Below are 16,114 nucleotides of genomic sequence, written 5' to 3' on the forward strand. Positions count from 1 at the left end.
TGTCATTTGACATAGGTCCCTAATTCTTGGTTTTTCCTTCCAATGACTTCCATAAATCCTTCTGATAAACATAGTCTTCCATTTGCATCTTCCATAACTAAAAGTTCTACACATTAAACTTGTCAACCCTCAGCTTAACCTCGTGTGCCATCGCTACCACTCAATTGTGAGACTTTCCTATAGAGGATAACTGAAAAACAACCTCGCTTTGATACCACTTGATAGGATTTAACCATAGACAAAAATAATAATTATATGCAAAAATAAACAATATCATAAAATAATAGATCACATAGAAAAGAACACAAGACACTAAGATTTAACGTGGTTCACCCAAATCCTAGGCTACATCCACCAAACAGCAACTCTAATATTATTATGATCCAGTGTTTATAACCTAATTACAATCTATAATCCCTCATAGCTCAATACTGCTATAAGAACCAATTTTTGCATCACACCTTATGAGACAATCCCTAATGCTAAGCCCTTTTTTGTAAGTATTTTTGCCACTTTAGGATTGAAATTAGTTACAAAATGTCAGCCATAAATTGGTGAATAATAGCCCAAAAAGAAAAATTTGACCCTAAACAATTTATGAAGTATGTACAGTACTTCCTTGGTCAATCACCATAAACTAACAAGGAAAAAGTCATACCATAGGCAAAATTTTCCTACAATGATAGCAAGAATACAACAATAGGATCAAGTCCTTTCCAAATAGTGTATTGTACACATCCAAGGGGCATAATGGACTTAAGGGGACTACCAACACATGGTATCATTAGTGGGCATGTTGATCATTTTGTGCAGTCCATGAAAGAAGTGCATGAACAAGTTAAAAAGACTCTAAAGGAAGCTGACCAAATGTTGAAAAAAGAGAAGGATGAGAGAAGAAGAGAATTACAATTTCAAGTGGGAGATCTAGTTAAGGTCTACTTAAAAAAATCTACACTAGAAAAGGGCATCCTTAGTAAGTTAGAGATGAAGAGGATTGGGCCATGCAAGGTATTAGAGAAGTATGGACTTAGTGCCTACAAACTAGACTTGCACAAAGACATGGCTATAACTCCCATCTTCAATATCAAAGAAATGATACCTTACAAGGTTCTAGAGGTGTATGAAGAGGAGTATTACATCGATATCAATAAGGATATAACAAACCTGTAGGTACCTAATGTAGACACCTAAATTTAATTACATTGCTTTGGTAATCCTATTTAGCTATCTCTAAAAGGCATCATTAATTAAATTCTTATTTATTTAATAATTTTCCATCCCCTAGCTGATTAATTTAATTAACCATTTATAGTCCTAATTGATAAATCAAATAACCCATTATTTATCAATTAATTCTATTCTCCTATCTAATTCCAAATCCCAAATTTATTAAAATCACTTTAATAAATAGAACCCTCAAATCTAATAACCCTTAAACTATCCTAAATCCTCCATCTAGCCTAATCCACCCCATTCACCCATTTTAAGTAATCTTAGCCACTAACTCACCCACCCTCATCAATACCATCCACTTGCACATCTCTAACATCCTTAATCTAATCCTAACCTAAGCCTAACCCATCCCCTAATCATTTGCACGATCCTAAATGAGTTTATGACTTTCCTAATCCAAACCAAAGTCTCCCCTCAAAATATCCCAACCACCAAGCCATAAGTGCTCTTACAAAGCCATGAATGACTCTTACAATATCATTCATTTCTCTTACAAGAACTTATGAAGGCCATTTAAAGCCTTGAGCTTCTTTTGTTGACTCATCCATGCCCTTTCCTCCACCCACTCTCCCTATGACATGTGTCACTCTCTGATTGGTGCTAAACAAACACAATCCATGTGCTCCCCTTTGAGTGCATCCTAGCCCTTCCTCACCATCTTGCCATCCTTGCATCTTACCCATCCATCCCTCAAATCCTTTTCCTATAAATTGGATCCCCTCCAAGTCGGTTTTATCACAACCCATTTTAGTAAAGTTATCATGCTAGTTTGAGAAACAAAGCCATCAACCATATCCTCATAATGCCAAATTGAGAGCTCACAAGGCTACCAATTTGCCATTGTCCATCTCCTACATTGAAGTAATTGAGCATACAAGACCTATCAAATAGACACATCCATATATCAAGTGAACCTCCTCATTGAGAGAGCTTATCCATGGCTCATATTCTCATTTGAGGACCTCACTTTGTCTCTCTTTATATGTTTTGTTAGTTTAGTTTTTTGAATGCTTTGTTTACTTCATTGTTTTCCTAACATCACTAAATTCACATACACATTTTGGCATGCCTGGTGGGAACCTCCAAGGGTTGTTTTAATTTTATTTAATGCTATTTTCACATGCTTTTTCATGTTTTGGCTAACCATGGAAAACTAACATTAATGGCAATATCTTTTGTTTGTGTTGCTTTTTGATTTCGCTTGCAGGGTCACATTGAACGCCTCAAGAATGCACTCCCAACCTTGTCCTCAATTTTCACCTAGCAAAGGGTCAAAAAACAAAATATTTGCATCCCTGCGACCCCAAGTTTGCGATCCCGTAGTCCTAGGAATGCGCCATCAGACTGGCAAGAATGTGATCCCGTAGCCCTGGGAATGATGAAAGACCAACGAGGACACTGGCAAACCAAGTCCAATCAACTCACAAATGCCCATAAACCCAACAAATGAACTCGCAGGCCAACCTTTCAACAGGAATGTGCCTCAAAATGGCAGGATCATCACTCCCGCTAACAAGAACATAGCCTATTTTTTTGTCCTCACTTCTCATAATTTGTAATAAAACTTTGTCCATGAGATTGTCATTCCTGCTCACGGGAATGTTGTAAGGGCATAAACCCATGAGATCACTCTGTCAGAAAGAGCTCTCAAGTTTTTGGCTCGTGTCTTTTTAAAGTCTTTCCTATCATTCCCGCGAACAGGAACTCCAGCGGGATCACAGACCATCCTACAGGAACGCGGGTACCCTCGCAAGAATGTTGTTTCTTGCCTTTTCCCTATGGGAAGGTTGCTTTTATTTGGCTGTCGTGTTTAGTCATTGTCTTGAATGCTTCTAAGTTAGAAAAAATTGACTTGTTTGCATAATCACTAGGTACAAATCAAACACTTCATTTTGGTGCTTTAAAAAAAATAACAAACAAATCTTTCTCTTACATGCAACTTTGGAAAATTTGGTTTTTGAACACTTACAAAATTGGTTAAGTTAAAAACAAATCAACTAAAATCAAATTAAGTAGTTTTTCATTGGACTCACCCTCTTTAATCACCCATCATTCTAACCATTGGTTGCAATATCAGCGCCATATATGGGGATGGGTCTACCTAAGAGAGTGTTAAGTGTAGAACATTGAATTCTACTTAATTAGCTTTTGAGGGTTTGTCTTAACTTATAAGATTTCTTGAATGTCCAAAAATCTAGATTAAATCGATAACACTTCATTTTGGGCATAAAAATTGAACAAATCTTGACATGGAGGGCCTCTGGGCGCATTCTTGGAATTTAGTTTTTACACACATATTTTTTTTGGGCTTAAAACAAAATCACACTCAATCTTAAATGCCTTAAAGAAAATCAATCGATACTTGATGTCGAGGGCCTCTGGGCGCATGAGTTTACTTTTTGTTGACCCTAAATCTTCTTAGTGTATTCATTCTTTGGTCACTTCTCTTTTGTTGGTGCATTTCAAATTGGAATTGAACCTTTGCATCTTAATCATGTGTGTTTTCAGAAGTCTAGATTAGAAAACTTAAGCATTAGTTGGGAAAGAATTCTATCTTTTAGCCCAAGATCATCCAATTCTTCTCTCCCCTTGTCATCTTTCGAGGCCATCTTGGGTGCATAAGATTAGGATCCAAAATCTTGTTTAAGTTTTTAGGAGGCCTGCTTGGGGATTTCATCACCCCTTGGGACGTTGTCAACTCTAGTGTTCTGACAGAGTATAAAGATCGAGAGGTGAATCCAAAGACACCTCTCTTAGGATCAAGATTTTTTCATTCGAGCTAAGCCTCAAGGAATTTTATACCCTTGAGAAATGAAAGAGGGTTACCGCTCCTCTCGGCTGTGTGACATCTTTTTGGTTTCATCTACAGATTTGGACCTCATGTACCTTGCATATATCGAGGACTCCCCAGATAACCTAACTATCAACTTTGTAGCTAACCATCTAGGATGTTCATGTGCTTGAAGTGATTGCTCGAAACATTTATAAAAACATACACACTCCTTGGTGCAAGTATCACATTCTAGGAATCAAAACTTCTATCTAGTTGTTCTTATCTATTGTTTGATCTTTTACTTGTTGAATGAATGTTTGCCAAACTTGGTCAATCCTAGCATAGGGCATACTTAGTGTAGTCACTGCCTCCAAATAACCCCACGGTTGTGATTCTTAATCCTTGGAAGTATCTCATGTCAAGCCATCCTAAGACTGAGCTTAAGAAGGCTAAGCTTCCTCAAATACCAACCTACAAGGAAATCAAAGTAGAACATAAGAATCATACCCCCAACCCTAGGATTGCTAAATTGGATGAAATTGAGAAAGATGGAGCTGAAGTAGCATTACAAATTGAATTGGACTACAAAGTCCAAAACCTAACCATTTGACGTGGTGTTAATATGAGCCTTATCGACAACTCTATTGTTACTCATTCTGATTAGGTCCTTCCTTTTTCTACACACACTTACACACTTATAGGTTTAGTCTCTCATCTAGTAATTGCACTATCACATTCAAGCATTTGAAGTTAGACCATCTCCTCTCATCTTAGGTTGTTGAAGAAGAATCCTCCATTTGTATTGTTAAAATCTCAGCATTATTTCCTCACTCACTTAGAAAATGTTTTGCATCACATCTCTCATCATCTTGAGTATCATTGAAACACAACACTTTGCTAGGAATAGGTTGCTTTTGGTGTCCCACATCACCTTGAGCCAAAGGTTAGGGTCACACCTTTTGCATCACCATCACATTTCCCACATTCATATTTTAGGAACACACAGGCTTCTTGCACTTAGCATCATATCCTTTTAGCACCCTTAGTATAATCCCTCCCTGTGTCTAGGAGAAGTATCCTTTCATGCCACCCACCACACATTTTGGTAGGCAGACACGAAAAAAAGACATGGATCCTAGTCATAGTGGTAACACATCTCGAGCTTAGCATAACTCTGTGATATCCATGACACCATCAAACCCACCACCGCAAATCCTAGAAGAGCCAAGATCATCCATAGATATTGAGGCTTTCATGAACCAACCTAGTCATGCTACTATTAAAAATGCCATCATAGATCTCAACAAGGAAACCACCATGGAAAATTTCTTACGAGACAATGTTGGTGTCTTCAAGTTTGGACATCCACCACCTATCAACATAACAGATCCTACTCACCCATTGTTTGAATGGAAACCACCTCAAGTAGAACTAGCAGACCCAAATATCCCCTCGACCCAAGTGCCAGTTCCTATTCCACAGAACACTCATCCCATTCTCACTCAACCATTAGTGCATACTACATCTCAACCAACCTCAAGTATACCATTTGCATCTGCTTCCACCACCCATTTTTCTGCTCCACCAAATCCTCCATTTGCATCTAGCAGCACTACCTTTTCGTTTCCACCCCATATTGCATCTAGTTCATTTACTACTCAAATACAACCATTAGGGTACAATACCTCATCCTCCATCCCACCAAACTTCACTATCAACCCCTTTGTAATTAGCCAAAGCTCTTCAGCCGCTTTTCCTTTGGGACCTTGGAATTTTGCTACAACATAGGCACCTATTGTTAGTCTTCCCCCTAGCACTACAGTCACATTCACACCTTTGACACTGTCATCCACCACTTCACATAGCTATTCATTTGCACCCCTCACCAACTATTTCTCCATGACACCTCTAGGAAATAGCCCAAATCCATTGCCACAGCAATTCTCTACAGTAAACACTTTGCCACAAATTAACTACCTTGCACCTACTCCAAATCAGTCCTACTTTCAGGCAGGCGTGCAACCCACATATATTGGGCATGGTATATATTCCTAGGGCATAGCACAGGCATCATCTACATTACCACCATTCTAGCTACAATCTTCACATCAGCAGTATGCCCAAGCACCCACACAGAACCACCTCATAGGGCAGCAACCTCATAGTTATCTACCACACCTACCTAAGCAAATACAATAGTATGCACAACCCACATCCCAGCAAACCATAGCATCTACTCCACTAGCTATGCAAACCATTTTTCCACAAATTCCATATGGTCATCAGAGTTCTCCATATCACACTTCAGATTTTGACACATATCCCACGTCGGGGGCACCTGGATCGAGGGCACCCGCTCCTCCACCTATAGAGTTTTAATGGGAAGAGATGAAGAATGCTCACAAAGCCCTCAAGGATGGGACAGACACCAAAAATTTCAAATTTGAAAATGATTGCCCATACCCTTTTGATAGGACTATCACATTGACTCCATTTCCTAAACATTTTGAGATCCCCAAGTTTGACAAATTTAGGGGGAAGAGTGATCCAATCACACATGTTAAGGAATTCTATATGCATTCTCAGGAGGTGGCTTATAATGATGTGTTCCTTATGTGGCCCTTTCCCAAGAGCCTAGCAGGACTAGCCTTGGAATGGTTCTGTCACATGCCTCAAGGTAATATTAAAACTTTTGCAGAATTTTTTGAGGCCTTTGTTGCTCAATATACCCATCTCGTTGAGACTAAATTATCTGTAGTGGACCTTGTCCACACTAAACAAAAGGGAGGAGAGAGTTGTATAGAGTACTTGCAACACTGGTAGATCCTCACAACAAGGATCTCTTGCACCATCCCTGAGCGCCATCTTGTCAAGATGTTCATAAACAACGCACACCATAGCCTTTCTCATCATATGGTTATGAACTATTTGCAAACATACAAGGACATCAAAGAAAAAGGAATGGGACTTGAGAAGGACCTCATTAAGGATGGTGTCATCAGATTGTACAAAGAAAACACCCAAGACCGTGGGTCGAGCAATGACAAAACCTGATATTGGAAAAAAAACAAGAATATAGTGACAGATGGTGCCACTCACACTTGACAGGTCCATATTGTTGGGGCGGCTACCAATGTTCCCACCACATTTTTCCAACAACAAACTTATCAACAGCAACCTCCTGTGTATCACGAGCCACCCGTGCAAACTTATCAGCAAATACCTATTCTCATAATCAAACTAACGCTATCACACTAGCAGCAGGTAGTAAACCCCGTGTTCAGAGACAACCATGAACATACACCCCATTGGGGGAACCTCTTGATACAATCTTCAAAAACTTGGCCAAAGATAACCTTGTTTGATGTCCACAAATGCAACCCTTGGAACCCAATCAGTCTAAAGCATCCTAGTACAAAGATAATGAATATTGCAAATTCCATCGTGTCAAAGGGTACACTACCCTTAAATGCATGCAACTTAAGGATTATGTGCAAGACCTCATTGACCGAAAAGAAATCATAGTGGGGGCACAACCCTCACCTAATGCAAGATTAATGATGTATCAAAATGCTTTCCCTCCTCATAACACCAACCAGAGAAAGGCACCTACAAACCCTCCTATCAACAAACCTAACAATGCTCTAGGTAAACAAGGTGACAACCGAGACACATCTCAAAATTATACCTCACCATACTTAGACTATTGTAGCTTAGTTCGTTGCATATCCCAAGTTGAACCATCTATCAATGTCATTAATATCAAAGGCCCAGACATGCAGTGTGCAGTTGCTACCTGTCGGACATGACTCAATATAGCTGGTCCACCTATATCCACACAAATCAGACCACCATCAGCATGACCACCTCCATCTCGAGCATCTCCATTAGAATCACCTTCACTAGGGCCACAGTATAACATCTTGGAACACCTTAGGAACATGCCAGCCTAGATCTCCATCCTGGATCTCTTATGGACAAGCCCACTTTATCAAGAGATCCTTGACAACACTTGAGGTGAGTCACGCATCCCCTCCGACATAAATGCCACTGAGTTTTGTAACTTGGTTGGCCATCTTTCAGCCTCATGTGCCTTATCTTTCAAAACCACTGATATCCCAGCAGTTGAACCTGATCACATCCTCCCACTTCGCATCGTTGTTATGGTTTTTGACTTTGCAATTAAACATGTCGTGATAGATAATCGATCGGCTCTAAACCTATTTACTCTAAAATTCATCAAGCAGGCAGGGTATACTAAAGCAAATATCATCAATGAGGTGATCACCATCAAGGCATATGACAACTTGGAGCGTACTATTGAAGGAACCATCTTGCTCCCTATTAGAGTTGGCCCAACCACTCAAGAAACACTTTGTCATGTAGTTGATCTTAATCTTCCATATAACATCCTCCTTGGTCTTCCATGGATTCATTCCATGAAGGCCATTCCATCCACATATCATCAAGGCGTCAAATTTTTACATAATGGCACTGAGATAACCATCCACGCAGATCTTGAACCCTTTGCTTATTGCAATGCGGTTGAAGCTTCATACACCAATCACTATCCTAGGATCAAAATTGGCACCATCACGGCCAGCTCCTCTAGCACTGGCCATGATCCAAACACCATTTTAGCCTCCACTCTCTCTATAGTTAAGATCAACTACCAAGGTTGTGGCAAGTATAGTCTCACAGATGCTTTTGTTGTTGGTGCTCTACCACTTGACCCACATACTCAAGGACGCCCAATACATCAAGGGCCTATACCAAAAACTACCTCTCAGCTCCACCAATTGAGCCCTACCACTTTTGTCACCAAAGCTATCCTTGATGGAGCAGAAAATGCACCAGACATTAACACATGGCTATACAAAGAGCCACCTCCTACAAGTGAAGCACTTCTTGAACACTTTAAATAGAAATATCCCTGGTCACATCGCTTGGCCACAGAACAATGGTATTATCAAGGAGGTGGTTTAGGCAGCTAGGAATCAAGCATGAGATAGCCTATAGAAGCACACCAAGGGAAGAAAACCAAAGGCTTGGGCTATGGACTCCCCAAAATGGGGGGCACTACAACAGAAGGCCACGCCTTTATGAACATCCAAACCACACTCGTTGAGGTTGAAGAGATCCCTGATGAAGTTGAAAAGAAAGCTTACGATGATATTCTCCTTGATGAAATAATCCTCCGAGCCTTGGTGCTCTGCCAGTTATCCCTTAATCTCATCGACCTCCCCCTTGCTCACCCTCAACTCATAGATTGGGACCAACCAAGTGTTGTTCATGTTGACGAGTTTTCTACCGAGTATGTGCTCCTTAAATTCATGGGGGCAAAAATGCCATATAAATGGCCACCTCCACCATTGGCATATGTCTACAAACTAGATCTTTTAGGTTACTTTGAGGAGGAGGAAATCTCTAGTCGCAAAAATGAAATGTTAAAAGAAACAAAAAAGAAAAAAAATAAAAGAAAAACATCCTATGGTGAAAACTCCTCTGGAGCACCATTGGGTGACTCAAAAAATGAAATAAGAATAAAGGACATATCCAATAGTGAAAACCTCTCAGAGGCACTTGAGGATGGAGATTTCATCCTCCCCCAACAGGAGCATCGACCTCCTATATCTTCAGTTTTGACAGAAGAAACTCGGCCTATAGATATTAGTCTGATAGAGATACCACATATCACATACATCGCAGCCTCTTTACCACCTGAACAAACAGAGCTTCTTCTTGAACTCCTCCATGAAAATATAGGCCACTTTGCATGGTCATATCAGGACATGCCAAGGTTGGACCCCAAACTAGTTGTACAGCATCTGGCAGTGGATCCAGGGGTCAAGACCGTCAAGCAGAAACTTTGAAAAATGCACCCCAAAGTGGCTTTATTAGTCAAAGCAAAGCTAGAGAAGTTGTTAGAGGCCAAAATCATTCAACCAATAGATTATTCTAAATGGATTTCTAATATGGTGCCTATTACCAAGCCCTCTAGTGATATCAAAATTTTCACCAATTTTAGGGATCTTAATAAAGCTTGTCTGAAGGATGACTTTCCATTACCAAATATCGACATGATTGTGGATCTCACCGTAGGTCATGAACTCTTGTCACTAATGGATGGTTTCTCTGGATATAATCATATTTGTATAGTAGAAGAAGATCAGCATAAGACAACATTTACTACACCTTGGGGCACATTCTGCTACATTACGATTCCCTTTGGGTTAAAAAATTCCAGGGCAACCTATCAGCACATGATGATGGTCATCATCCATGACCTAATCCATAAGATACTTGAGGATTACGTAGACGATATACTAGTCAAATCTCTTAATGCTCTAGATCACTTGTCTCACCTCAAGGAAGTGTTAAACTGACTGGTAGAATATCATCTCATGCTAAATCCAAGGAAGTGTGTCTTCGGTGTTACTTCAGGAAAGCTCCTAGGCTTCATTGTGTCACAGTGCGGTATTGAGATTGACCCTAAGAAGGTCAAAGAAATCATGGATATGGCTCCTCCTAAGACACTCGAGCACCTTCATTCTTTGCAAGGAAAACTCCAACCAGTCTGGCAATTCATTTCTCAGCTTGCTGATAAGTGTCAACCTTTCACTCACTTGCTTAAGAAAGATCAAAATTTTCAATGGGACCTAGCTTGCCAACGCAATTTTGAGCTCATCAAACAATACTTAGCTAATCTACCTATTTTAGTTCCCCCAGTTGTAGGGTGCCCACTCATATTGTACATCACAGCCACTCCCATAGCATTAGGAGCTCTATTGGCACAACTTGATGATGTAGGAAAGGAACAAGCCATTTATTACATCAGCCGAACATTAGTGGGCTATGAGCTAAACTACACACAATGGAAAAGGCATGCTTAGCATTAGTATTTTCCACCCAAAAAATACATCACTACATGTTGAGCCATACTGTACAACTGATATCAAAGATTGATCCATTAAAATATATGCTCTCTCGTACAGTACTCACTGGACGCCTAGCAAAATGGGTTATGCTCCTCAATGAGTTTGACATTCAATATGTTGACAAAAAGGCTATCAAAGGCCAGGCTATTGCAGATCACTTGGCCGATGCCCCCTTAGTTGTAGATCACCCACTCATCATAGAATTTCTGGATGAATACCTCTGTTTGATAGAAAAATAATCACTCTGGAAGCTATATTTTGATGGCTCCTATACATCTCATGGTTCCGTTGTGAGCATACTCTTGGTTACACCTCAAGGCAAATATATCCCTAAATCTTTCAAGCTATAATTTTGGTGTACCAATAACATTGCAGAGTATGAGGCCCTTGTTGCAGCACTAAAAATTTCCATTGAATGGAATATCACAGAGCTTCAGGTCTATGGTGATTCTTAGCTTATCATCAAACAAGCTTTGGATAAATATCAAACCAAGGATGACAAGTTACTACCTTACAAAGATCTGGTTGATCAACTAAAGGAGCATTTCACTCAGATCCAATTCATACAAATACCTAGACTCCAGAATAAGGCAGCTGATGCTATGGTTACTATTGGTTCTCTCTTGGAAACACCACATGAAGCTATGCAGTATGATATCTTGGTTGAGTAGCTACATGAACCCGCATATGAGAATGATGAATCAACATGGGTCTATATCTTGGTTGGTCCCCAATCTCCATGGTACCAAAAAATTCATGCTTACCTGCTAAATGGTATCATATCTACTCACCTCACATGAACCCAACGCCAAAACCTTATTCACAAAGCATCCTGTTACACTATCATCACCCAAACCCTATATCATCATGGTTACCATGATACTCTCTCTTGATGTTTACATCAAAATGAGGCTGTGATGGCTCTCAAAGATTTACATGCTGGAATTTGTGGTGCTCACACGAGCGGGATGGTGCTAGCAAAACAGATCCTTTAGGCTGGATATTATTGGCCTACACTAGAATAGGATGCATGTGAATTTGTGAAATGATGTTTACCTTTTCAACAACATGCTAATTTAATTCAAGTTCCAACACAAGACTTACAACCCATTGCACCACCATGGCCTTTTGCCTGCTGGGGATTTGATCTTGTTGGTCTTATTGCGCCACTTTCTTCAGAAGGGCACAAGTGGATAATCACCGCCACTGATTATTTCACTAAGTGGGTCAAAGTAGTTCCCCTTATTACTGCCATAGGACTTCAAGTGTCCAAGTTTATATTGTATCATATCATATGTCGCTTTGGCATCCTAGCGACCATATTCATAGACTATGGAGGTAATTTTGAAAACTTAATATGGAAGAATTGTGCACTTCCCTCCACATCCACCACCACTTCTCGCACCCATATTTCCCACAAGGTAATGGTCAGGCTGAGGCAACTAATAAAACCCTCCTCAAAATCCTCAAGAAAGTTTTCAATGACTCCAGGCATAATTGGCATTTGCAAATTAATCCCGCCCTATGGGCATACCACACTTCATTCCGTACTGCCACTGGCACAACTCCATACTCCTTGGTCTATGGTGTTGAAGAAGTCCTGCCTATTGAGCTTGAACTCCCATCACTCTACATTTCTCTCTAAGGATAGATATCTGATGAGGAATATAGAGTGGCTCGATTTACTCAATTGGATCTACTTGATGAGAGAAGACAACAGGCCTATGACCATCTCATGGTTTATCAAAGTCACCTCAAGTGAAATTTCAATAGGAAAGTCCATCTGCACAGTTTTCAATATGGTGACATGGTCCTTAAAGAGAATATGAAGGTTCAAGCTGACCGAGAAAAGAAAGGCAAGTTCAAGCCCACCTCGCTTGGTCCTTATGTGGTCATAGCATCTTTTGGCTCAGGAGCCTATCAGCTATCTACCCTTGAAGGTGAAGTCCTAAATGATCCTACTAACATTATCCACCTCAAGGAATTCTATGCCTAAGGATAGAATTTGCAAATCAAGGAAAAAAAAAATGCATAAAGTAAAAATAAAGCATCCAATGGTAAAAACTTGGCAATTCAAGGGTCTTGAATAGGTCTCTGGTGAAAACTTAGCAAATAGGTGCCAGGTGTACTACCACTCTTCCAATATCTATCACCGACACACACCCCTTTATCACCCCTCCCTATTTTATCACTCATCCCACCCACTTTTCCAAGGTGTTCCTTATCGTTATTTGCCATACTTCGCAACATCATCCTCTAACACTTTGTACTAACTAACATCCCATCTCATACATAGCATCCCATGGACCATACTTGATGTATCCTACCAATGTACTCTGCTAGATCTACCCTATGAATATAGCAACATCCAGACACCTGTAAATAAATTGTGCTTTACATAAACCCACCTCAACAAAACCATGTATTATAAAAATGCTATCCCCTCATCCTGAGCTTTCCCCCATCATGCATATCCCTACTACTATGTTTTGCTATCTAGTCATGATTTCCCATGTCCTTAACTAGTCTTACTCTTTATCCAGGTCTTGTTGCAACCTGTCCGTTGATCCCTTTGACAAAAGGTTCCTTTTTCACCTTTGCAGAATCTTTTGGTTGTTTCATTTTTTGGTTGATTTTTTCCATGAATCTTTTGTTGTTTCCTCCTCAAGATCGCCATAATCATTTCATATCATGTTCTGTGTTGACTGGGACAGCTAAGGAGGTCGGTTTCAATCATAGTCTTTACTGCTTGTGAGTGAGTTTGATATTATCCTTGCATATTTCCAACATGTTTTCATAAAACATGATGCACTAGGGTAATCTCATTTTCTTGTGGATCATCCAACATCATTCCAACACTAATCTCTCCAAGACTCATGTGTGATGCTGGAGCAATCCTTGCATGCCTGTTTGAGTCAGTCCTATGGAATTTTGGGGAAAAGGCCTTGACATTCTTAGTAACCTTGGTCAATCCCTAATAATCCTATATCAAATAAAGTGTTTACACTACATAGTGGTACTTCCTCACGAAGTACCCCATACTCAAGCTTCCCCTACGCCTTACTTTTATTAACTTCTGATATCTTCCTCATTGTCATCACCCCTCTCCCTTGAACTATCACTTTTTCCACCTTCAGAATTATTTAAATCAAAACCTCTAACTCAAATTCTTATTTATTTTTCATCATGATGTGGTCCCTATCATAAGTTACTATCCTAGCTCTACAAATCTCTGATATCCTCCTAATTGCGAGTTTGTTGGTCACTCCTTTTCCAACATTATTCTCCTTAGAGTCACTGTCTCCTATGAACACTTTTCATATCATAGAATGCTATCATAAGTCAAAACATTGGTTATCTTATTCCACCAGCATTGTTTGTCTTGCATCTCCTACAATCTCGTATGTTGTATTATAATAGCTTGTATTCTTTCTCATATCGCAGAATATCATTGCATTCAGTCTTTTTATGATATTCACCCATGCTTATCATAAATCCTAGGTCTACCTTTTTGTTTGTGTTCTTTTTAGCATATCATAAATTCACTGTTCTCTCTTGTAGTTCATTTTAGCATAGTCACCTATCCTTAGATTATGGTTCATTTTAGCATCGTCTTTCATCATTAAATTATAATTCATTTAGCGTAGTCACTCATCATTAGATTTCAATTCCTCTTAGCATTATAGTCATTTATCATTAGGTTAGGTTTCATTTTAGCATTTAGGTTCATCATTAAAGTTCTACTTCAATTTTTATTTTCATCTTTTATTTTGTCAATTCATTTTTTAAAATCTTTTATCCATCTTTAGTTTGTGTTAAAATGTCATAACATTATATTCATTTTTTTCCATATCATAAATATTTTGATTATCCTTAGTTGGTGATTCATTTTACATTTGTCACTTATTTTATAGTTTGTACTTATCATCATACAAAATCATATCAAATACCCTCCAAAGAAATCAATTTCTTGGGATCACATCACATCTATCATAAAGCAACATCACATCATCAGGATCATATCCGAAACCTGTCATACTACATGATATCTATCATACAGCAAATCTCATCATCATTACATCTACAATATCATAAGGAAAATCACGTTATCAAGGATCACACCAAAACACATCTCATCTGCGATATCATAGATCAAAACCACATCACATCATATTTGCACTATCATAGCTGAATCACATCAAAATTATATTATACCATGTATACAATGTCATCAAAAATCACATCCTGCATCACAAACTGTTAGCACAATCAAAAAAATCATAAAGCACCTATCGCATCCTGCATCACCAATCATCAGCAATGCCATCAAAACCTCACTATCAATCACTATACATAACATCATCAGTCCATAAACACCAATATCATCGGAGTCATCCAATCTATATATCAATGAAAAAATGAAAGAATGAAAGTCCATCAATGAATAATGTCCATATAGTAAAAATGGGTCTAAGCCTGCACAAAATCTCCATGTGTCTCAAAAATAGCCTATATATATATGGAGTATTCAGTATCCCAAAAAGACACCTTCGCATTGATGGTCAACCCATCATCCCTACATCACCAGTCTCCTCTTGTGCCCCTCTCTTAGCTCCTAGTACTAGTGGTGGTGGAGGTGGTGGCCCCATCAGTCCTCCCCCTATCCCAAAGCTCTCTGCCTCCTCTCCCATCCCACGCCACTAGCTCAGCCTTGCCCTTTGACTATGCCTTGTGCGTCAAGACCCACCTGCACTCTCTCCCCTAGTGCTCCATCCACTCTCTCCTCCTCCCTGCATCCCTATGTGGGTACCTGTTGTGCCTGACCGAGTCAACCGCTTGTAATGCTCAATCTGTAATGTTGGCACTGCAGCATGGTACCTCCCCCAATATAACCCATCCCTCTCCCTCAACTCCTCCATCTCTGCCTGTAGACTTCATAGCTCATCCAATCCCCCTCCCATTTCCACCTGTGCCTATAAGGTTGCCACCTCCACCACCACCCTATCTTGCTCCTACTTGAGGGCATCTAATCTCACCTACACCCCCTACCACTCCACCGTCACGGCATCCAACCTGCCCTCCACCCGGCCCACCTCTATCTGCAGCCTCCCCACCTCCACACCTACCCTGTCTACCTGCCCTTGGGCTGTATCTCACTCTTTTCTAAACT

This window comes from Cupressus sempervirens, chromosome 5, assembly GCF_028749045.1.
Source record: "Cupressus sempervirens isolate cs-2001-9-10 chromosome 5, ASM2874904v1, whole genome shotgun sequence".
NCBI classification, from domain to species: Eukaryota; Viridiplantae; Streptophyta; class Pinopsida; order Cupressales; family Cupressaceae; genus Cupressus; species Cupressus sempervirens.